The 8,677-nt window shown below is 41.7% G+C and overlaps 1 non-coding gene across 1 annotated transcript; it reads right to left on the bottom strand.

Annotated features, from left to right (window-relative positions):
• Positions 1-4,549: 4,549 nt before the first annotated feature.
• Positions 4,550-4,687, bottom strand: LOC132025293 (U4 spliceosomal RNA). Its single transcript, XR_009406537.1, has one exon. It is a non-coding gene; the product is annotated as a U4 spliceosomal RNA (small nuclear RNA).
• Positions 4,688-8,677: the final 3,990 nt, after the last annotated feature.

Here is an 8,677-nt window from a genome sequence, read left to right as displayed (position 1 = left end):
AAACACCGTTTCTCTTATTAAACTCCGTTACATGATGATTGGTAAATACTGGTTCCTGTGGTAGTGTGAGAAAAGTTAATGTGAGCCTGGGTCATATTAACTGAACAAGATGCCTGTGCCTCCCAGTGCCTCCCTTTTCTCCACCCTTTGACTCTAAATGAACACTTAGACAGCTTTGGACTTTGTGAGTTTGAGAGAAAAAACTTTGGAGTCTTTACAGATCTCAGTTTGAACCCTGGTGCCAGCATTAGCTTCGAATAATTCACCCTTTCTTTTCCTGGGTTTCAAAATCTATCAGATGGGGATGATAATTCACCAAGAAGACCTGAGGATTAAATGTGATCATAAATACAAAGTGCTTAAAACATAATAAATGCTTGATAACTGGTAGCTGTTGTAATTGCAATTCTTCTTCTTATTATTGTTATTATTACTACTACTACTACTACCTCTAAGGGCATTTGCAGCTCTGAAAGTCTAGGATACTATATCAGAGAAAAGCTAAAACAGGAAGAAAACAGAAGATTCCCTTAATAGGACTTGAGTTCGTATTGCACGTAGGACATTTTTCTGGAAGACAGGCTCTGTTCACAGGGCCTTATATAACCTTGGTGACTCACAACCGGAGTTCAGCTGGGCCCTGCCCCCTCTGAAAAAAGAGGAGAGAGGAAGGCAAAGCCATTTGGTGTCAAACAGAGGAAAACCCTGGTTGGGCCAGGGCATCAGGTGCAGCTAATGGCCTCTCAGAGAATCTACTTCAGTTAGATTTTTAAATTCTTACAAAATGGGGGCGCTTGGGTGGCTCAGTTGGTTAAGCATCCAACTCTTGGTTTTCGGCTTTCAGGTTGTGATCTCAGGGTCATGGGATCAAGCCCTACTTTGAGCTTGTGCTCCACGTGGATTCTGCCCAAGATTCTCTCTCCCTCCCCCTCAGCCCTTCCCTGCCTTGTGTTTGAGCATGCTCTTTCTCTCAAATAAATAAATAAAAACTTTTTTAAAAAATCCTGTAAAATGTATATTGAACAGAGGGATTTTCTTTTTCTGCAAAAAAAAATTTTTAAGGGGCACCTGGGTGGCTCAGTGGTTAAGCCACTGCCTTCGGCTCAGGTCATGATCTCAGGGTCCTGGGATCGAGCCCTGCATCGAGCCCTGCATCGGGCTCTCTGCTCAGCAGGGAGCCTGCTTCCTCCTCTCTCTCTCTCTCTGCCTGCCTCTCTGCCTACTTGTGATTTCTCTCTGTCAAATAAATAAATAAAGATTTTATTTTTAAGTAGTCTCTACACCCAACATTAGGCTGGAACTCACAACCCTAATCTCAAGAGTCATATTCACTACTGACTGAACCAACCAGCTGCCCTTCTGCAAATGATTTTTGAGGTAGGTACCATTGGTTGGCCAACCCAAAGCTATAGCCCTCTCCTTCCTTGAGGGCAGAACCCTGGTGTTGGTCAGAAGTAGGCAAATGTGTGGCTCAGGAGAGAATGCTGCAGCCTTATGCCAAGGGGTAGGAGGAAGTTCGATCATTCTTGCCAGTGATTGGTTTAGGAAAGACCATGTGACACAATTCTGGACAATGAGATGTCCTGGCATGGCTGCTCTGGGGCCTCTGGGAAAATTTTCCTCATTCTTAAATAAAGGACATCCCTGCCCTTTTTTAAAAAATATTTATTTATTTATTTATTTGACAGAGATCAGAAGTAGGCAGAGAGAGAGGAGGAAGCAGGCTCCCCCTGGAGCAGAGAGCTCGATGTGGGGCTCAATCCCAGGACCCTGAGATCATGACCTGTGCCGAAGGCAGAGGCTTAACCCACTGAGCCACACAGGCACCCCCATCCCTGCACTATTGGTGGGACTACAAAAATAGTATAATCACCATGGAGGGTATTAGTCTTTAGCTGTCATGGTAACAAATAATCACAAACGTGGTGACTTATAACAACACAGACTATCCTTTTAAAGTTCTGGGGGTCAGACATCTCACTGGGCTGAAACCAAGGTGTTGACAGAGCTCCACTCCCTCTGGAGGGTCCAGCGGAGATTCTGTTTCCGTGTCTTTTCCACCTTCCAGAGTTTCATTCCTTGAATTCCTTGGCACATCGCTCCTTCCTCCATCGTTAAGGCCAGCAATCTAGCAAATCTCTGCTCTGTCTTCACACGGCCTTCGCCATGGTGAAACGTCCCTCTGCCTGTTTTTTTTTTGTTTTTTTTTTTTTTTGTGAGGACACTTAGGATTGCATTTAGGGTTTACCTGCATAAGCCAGGATACTCTCTTTATCTCAAGATTCTTAATATGTCTGCGAAATCCTGTTTGCCTTATAAGGTAACATCCACAGATTACTGGAATTAGGACCGAAATATGTGTGGGAGCCATTAGTCATTCTACCATAGAGGGGATTTTGGCACCAATTAGCAAAATTACCTGTGCATGTATTTATTTTTTAACCTCAGTTTATTGAGGTATAATTTACATATAAAATTAACTCTTTATAGTGTACAATTATGTGAGTTTTGTCAGACACATACAGTTGTATGACTACCACCACAGACAAGATGCGCAGCAGTTCCTTCAACCTCAGAAATTCCTTTGTGGTGCCCCGTAGTGGTCGAACTATCCCCTCACCTCAGCCCCTGGCAATTGCTGATCTATTTTCTGCCCCTCTAGTATGGCCTTTTAGAGACTGTCATATAAATAGAATCATGGGGTTTGTAGCTTTTTAGATCTGGCTCCTTTGTCTTAAATTAATACATTTGAAATTCGTCGATGTTGTGGTAAACCAGTACTCTATTCCTTTTATTGCTGGGTGGCATTGGACTGTAGAGATGTATCCCAACTTACCCACGAGGTGAAAGACACTTGAGTTGCTACCAGTCCTTGGCAATTATGAATAAAGCCCCTATAAATGTTCAGGTACTGACAAGTTTTGTGTGAATATAAGTTTTCATTTCTCTTAAGTCAATATATAAGAAAGGGATTGCTAGGTTGTATTGTAAATGTATACTGAATTTCCAAAGGGACTACCAAACTGTTTTTCAAGGTGGCCTTACCATTTCGTACTCCCGTTAGTAATGTAGAAAAGTTCCAGTTGCTTCCCACTCTCATCAGCATTCAGTATGACATTTTTTCTCTCTTAATTTTAGTCATTCTGATAGGTGAGCTGCAATATAGCAATCCCACTTCTAGAAATCTATCACAGAGATACCCTGACAAAAAATGCAAAAAGATGTTTGTACTAGGCTATCCATGCAGCTCTGTTTATAGTTGCAAGAGACTGGAAACAACTCGAATGTCCATCAATAGGAGACTAATTGAGGGCACCTGGCTGGCTCAGTTGGAGGAACATTAGACTCTTGATCTCAGGGTTGTGAGTTTGAGCCCCAAGTTGGGTGTAGAGATAACTTAAGAATTAAAAAGAATTAAAAAGTATGTATATATATATATATATATATATATATATATATATATATATATATATTTTAAAGAAAGAAAGAAATAAAAGACTAATAGAATGAACTATAGTACAATCCCCAAATGGAGTGTTATGGAGCTGGAATAAAAAAATTCTCAATGACTATGGTGTGATGTCCAGGATATATTTTTAAGTAAAAAGAAATTTAAGAAAATAAAGTATAGAGTATGTAATCATTTAACTACAAATAAAAGAAGAAGCTATAAAAATTTAATATGACACTATTATGGCAGAGAGAGTGATTAGAGAGGAAAGGATAAGGTAGAACCCAGACTTTAAAAAAATATACAAGGGCACCTGGGTGGCTCAGTGGGTTGGGCTGCTGCCTTCGGCTTGGGTCATGATCTCGGGGTCCTGAGATCGAGCCCCACATCGGGCTCTCTGCTCGGGGGGGAGCCTGCTTCCCCCTCCTCTCTCTGCCTGCCTCTGCCTGCTTGTAATCTCTCTCTCTCTGTGTCAAATTAAAAAAAAAAATCTTTAAAAAAATATACATTGTTTTGTAGATTTAACTCAGGAGCCATGTAAGTTTTTATATAATTATAACAAAATTAAATTAAAAATCCTTAGAAATTTCAAGTAAAATGAAACAAAAATGATCCTACTTGTGCATTCAGTGGATGACATAACCACACAGAATGACTTTGAGTGACTATAAATCACTATCAGTTGACTCTGTATCCCTAAAGAGATATATCCCCTAGAGGGATATATCCAAAGATGGAAAGATATACATGTTATGGGATTAAATAAAGAGATATATTAAATTAAATATTAAATTAATATCCCCTAGAGGGATATATCCAAAGATGGAAAGATATACATGTTATGGGATTAAAAATAAGTATGTTGGTATCCTTGAGAACTGAGAAATTTGACATATGAATACAGATTAGGATTGGTGAGGTTGAATGAAAACTACAGTTCTCCACTTCAATTGAAATTATCAGTATGAATATGTTATGCCTTTTATCTTTAGAGAATAATATACATTTCCTTGCTATAATCACTAAAAATAATATAAATTAGCAAAATGACACATTTTCAAGACAATCAGGAAAAGGACCTTTTTGCAAATTTGGTGGCACTAGGAAATGACTGTCAATATTTTCAACTGTGATTGTGATAGTGTGGAGAATACTTTTTAATTAGCAATAATCAATTAGCAATAATTGCACCTCGGATAAACCTCATTGGCTACAATACTGCCACTGTGCAAAGCTAGGAGACTACTTTTTTAAAAAAGAGTTTGTATCTTTTAGAGATATGTGCGGAAATATTTTACAGAAGAAATAATGCCTTGTCGAGGACTTGCCTCAGGATAATCTGAGGGGAGGGGAAATACATGTGAATGTGTAGATGATTCAGAGTGACTATGTAGTGATAGCTGTGAGTGCTGGGTGATGAGTAGGTTGGAGTCATTATACTACTCTTTCTATTTTTAAGTGATTTAAAAATTTTTTTTCATACTAAAAAAGGACCATCGTGTGACCATAAGCATGCAAGCCTGAAGTCAGAAGCATCCAAATTGACTGATAGATATTTCATTTGCATAAATTCAAATTTGTTAAACTGGCTAATTATAAAGCTAGTTAGTGAGGAAATGAGGAAGTTTTGAGGGAAGAAAACTGAAATTGGAGTTTCTCAATGTATATACATGAGACTTCTTTGTCTGCAACTAATAGAAAACTTGGCTTAGCTTAGCAAGATTTGGAGATTTATTTTGGGCATTCAGGGCAATCTCATGGAATTCTAGCACAGAAATGCCACTGAGATGCAGGAGAAACATAGTTCAGAATCTAAAGTTCTGGCAGTATTCTGTCTTCATCTCGAATCTCACTGCTCTATCACGTCACAGACCAGCTTTCTTCATTTTCCAGTCAACACCATAGAACACGTGCACATTCATAGTTTCTGGTTTTACACACCCAAGTTCAGTTATCCAGATAGAGGCCAGACCCTGTTCCAAAAATTCTTGAGGAAGGGTTTGATTGGTCCAGAAGCTGCGGTTGTCCTATCCAAGAGGAAGGGCCTAATTCTAGGTTAATCGTGGCCAGAGTCCAAGGTGTGTGCAGAATGGCTGATCCTGTTTTTTCCGTGGTGTTCCCGTGAATGGAGGGGGTGGCAAGAACAATTCCCAGAGGTGTGGGGTGGGAAGTATCTGGGCAGACAGACAAAAGGTATCTGGTGGAGTCAGGCCGGATCATGAAGTTTAGAGGGAGTATAGAGATGGGTGAGAATGATGACTTGGACAGGCTTTACTTCGGTTGACTACAGCAAATTAGCAATGCAGAAGACAGCATGTGACAAGGATACAAGTGAGAAGACTTGGCTTTCTGCTGCTCCTGGGTACTCACAGAGGCAAGCTCAAGTTCAATGGCCAGTATAGTCCCCAGGGAGTTAGGAACCAGCCAGGCCACAGGTCCTCAAGCCATGGCCTTGGGGTAGCAGGGGCGGGAAGGGGCTGTACTAGCACTCAAGTATCTCTTTACTCCCACCTAAGAGAACCCTTGCCACACCACCATCCAACATTTGTCCCACATTGTTCTATTTCCTACCACACCATCGGGCCCCACCTGGTCTACTAGACAACTGCAGCATGACAGCTGGAGCCTTCCATCTGTGCAGCTTCTAATTTCCTCCTGCCTTCTATTCTGGTTGCACAGTATTGAGAAAATCCTGATTCCCATGGATAAGTAGTTGCAAACCGAAGCAGTTTTTCATCATCTCCCATTGCAGCATCCAGCTCAAGCCACTTTCCAACTAAACTGATCCAGAATCTTGAGTGAGAAGTAGGTAGAGATTTGTTCGAGTTAAATCATTAGTAATGGTCAGCGGCTATGGCTATTCCTTGTTTTTCATTAAAATCAGGACCCAAGATTTAATAAGTATGAACGTGATCCTAAATAGAATACTGGCATCAAATTAACTCACTTGTTACATTGTGATCCTAGTGAATCACAGTGTCAGAACCGCTTGATTCACAAGATTCTGGCAATAAGTCACTGATAAACATAACCAAATCTACCTCACTAACCCTGACTCCTACCCCTGCAAGGGAGCCCTGACCAACAAAGTTGGTCCACTAACACTGCAGTCTTTAGGTAGTTAGGAGAATAAATACTACACGACAGCCAATTAATAATAATGAATGAACGTTTGCATAGAAATGAAGTGCCTCTCCATTCTTTTCTTACTTGATCTCCAATAAGCCCATGAGTTAGGTAGAATAGATGTGATTTTATAAAGGAGGAAATGGAGTCTCAGAGAAGGGCCCTAACCTGTCCAAGTGTGCAGAATGGCTGATCTGGTCACAGAGGAGAAAACAAGGTCATAGAGGAGAAAACAAGACCCGAATCCTTCCCTCCTCCCTTCCTCCTTCCATTCCACCCTCCTTCCCGCTGTCCTTCCTCTAGCCCTTTCTCTTCCCTTCCTTCTCTTCCCTTCCCTTCTCCCTCCTTCTCTCCTTACATCTTTCTATGTGCATGGGTTGATTTCTACTATGACTCAGGCTCTAGGCTTGGAACTGGGGATTTGAAGATAAATGAGACATGGTTAGCACTTTGAAAGAACAGAGTGGAGGAGACAGATGTCTCCAGAGCTGAAAAAGAGACACAACGTGGAGCCATCACAGAGGGAGGGAAGACATTTAACTGGACCCTGAGGGTAAGTAGCATCACCAGGCAGAAGTAATGGGAGGAGAAGGGCACCCTGAGCAGAGGGACCAGAGAGAGAGAGAGTAAATGCTTGAGAAGATAGGAACGCACTGAGCTGGGAGGAGTGATGGTGTCTAGGGAAGGGGAGTGGGATGAAGCTGGTGCTAGACCAGGGAAGGCCTTGAAGTCTGTGCTAGGAGGTCTGGAAGGTGATGGGGGCCACCGAAGGGTTTTAAGCAGGGAAATGACAGGATCCCAAGTCATTTAAAGAAAGAGCATTTGGAAGCTGGTGTGGTGAATGATCAGGAGGCACTGAGCACAGTTAAGCTGTTGCAACAGTTCAGACCTAAGATGGTAAGTTAAGACCTGAAGCAACGGAACTGGGGGGCCAGAGAGCTATTTCACAAGAGATTTGGGGGATAACAGCAACTCTAAGTGGTTCCTGCCATTGTAGTTCCTTCCTCAATCATGTGTCCTTTTCACTCATTCTTTTCAGACTATACATTTATATTTATTATGTTATCTCTCCGTGAAACAAATTTCTCAAGAATGCTTCTCCCTTTTCCTGATTTTAGGTGGGCAGCAACAGCTTTTTCTTCCCAGGCCCGGTTTTCGGGTGTTTGGTAAGTCTATGTAGAAGCTCAGGGTGAGATATAGCCCCGGGATGGGGGGATGGTGGGGGAAACTCTCCACCCTGCTGCAGTCGCGATTGGGCCAGCTGGGCACGTGATCACGCTGGGCCAATCAGAGCCCTTCCCCAGGGTCTTGAAATTGGATGGAGCCCCTGCCTTCTGGAAAGGAGTTGGCCAGTAGATAGCTAGCTGTTGCTTGATGGTTCCAGTGGCTGAGAAGGAGAAAAAGCTGATTTTTAGGGAGTGAGAATAATGAAGTATATGCTCAAAGAGAAGCAGAGACGAAAGAAGGAAAGAGGGATGTGCATGCTCCCCCAGCACTCAGGTACCTGATTGCACCTGATCCTGAGACAAGCATGTTTCTACACTTGGGTTCCCTTTTGCCTTAGCTGGTTCCAGGCAATGTTACTGATCCCAAAGGGACTTCAGTGCTGTTGTCTACAGATGCTGTTACAATGATCGAACCTTCTGGAAGTGTCTATCTGGAAGTGTTTGTGCAATTTACTCTCTGAATACTTCCTTTTTTTGCTCATCACTGTTGTTTGTTTTTTATTTTTTAAAGATTTTGTTTATTTCTTTTATAGAGAGAAAGAGAGATCACGGGGAGATCAGAGGGGAGGCAGAGGGAGAAAGAATCTGAAGTTGACTCTATACTGAGCTCAGAGCTGGACTCAGGGCTCATCCCACAACCATGATGAGGTTATGACCTGAGTTGAAACCAAGAGTCATTCAGACCCCCAACAGACTGAGCCACCTAGGCAACCCCAGTGTTCGTTTTTTAGAGTAACTTTTTAAATTGAAGGATAGCATACACATAGCAGATGCTCATTTTTTAAAAGACCTATTTGCAATTATTTTTAAATTCATTATTCAAAATTAAGTATAGAACAAATTGGTCAATTCTCTCCAAAAAATTTGCTGGAAA

This window comes from Mustela nigripes, chromosome 9 (genome assembly GCF_022355385.1).
Source record: "Mustela nigripes isolate SB6536 chromosome 9, MUSNIG.SB6536, whole genome shotgun sequence".
Taxonomy (NCBI): Eukaryota; Metazoa; Chordata; class Mammalia; order Carnivora; family Mustelidae; genus Mustela; species Mustela nigripes.
Note: the sequence above shows the minus strand (reverse complement) of the source record. Positions and strands in the feature narration are given on the sequence as shown.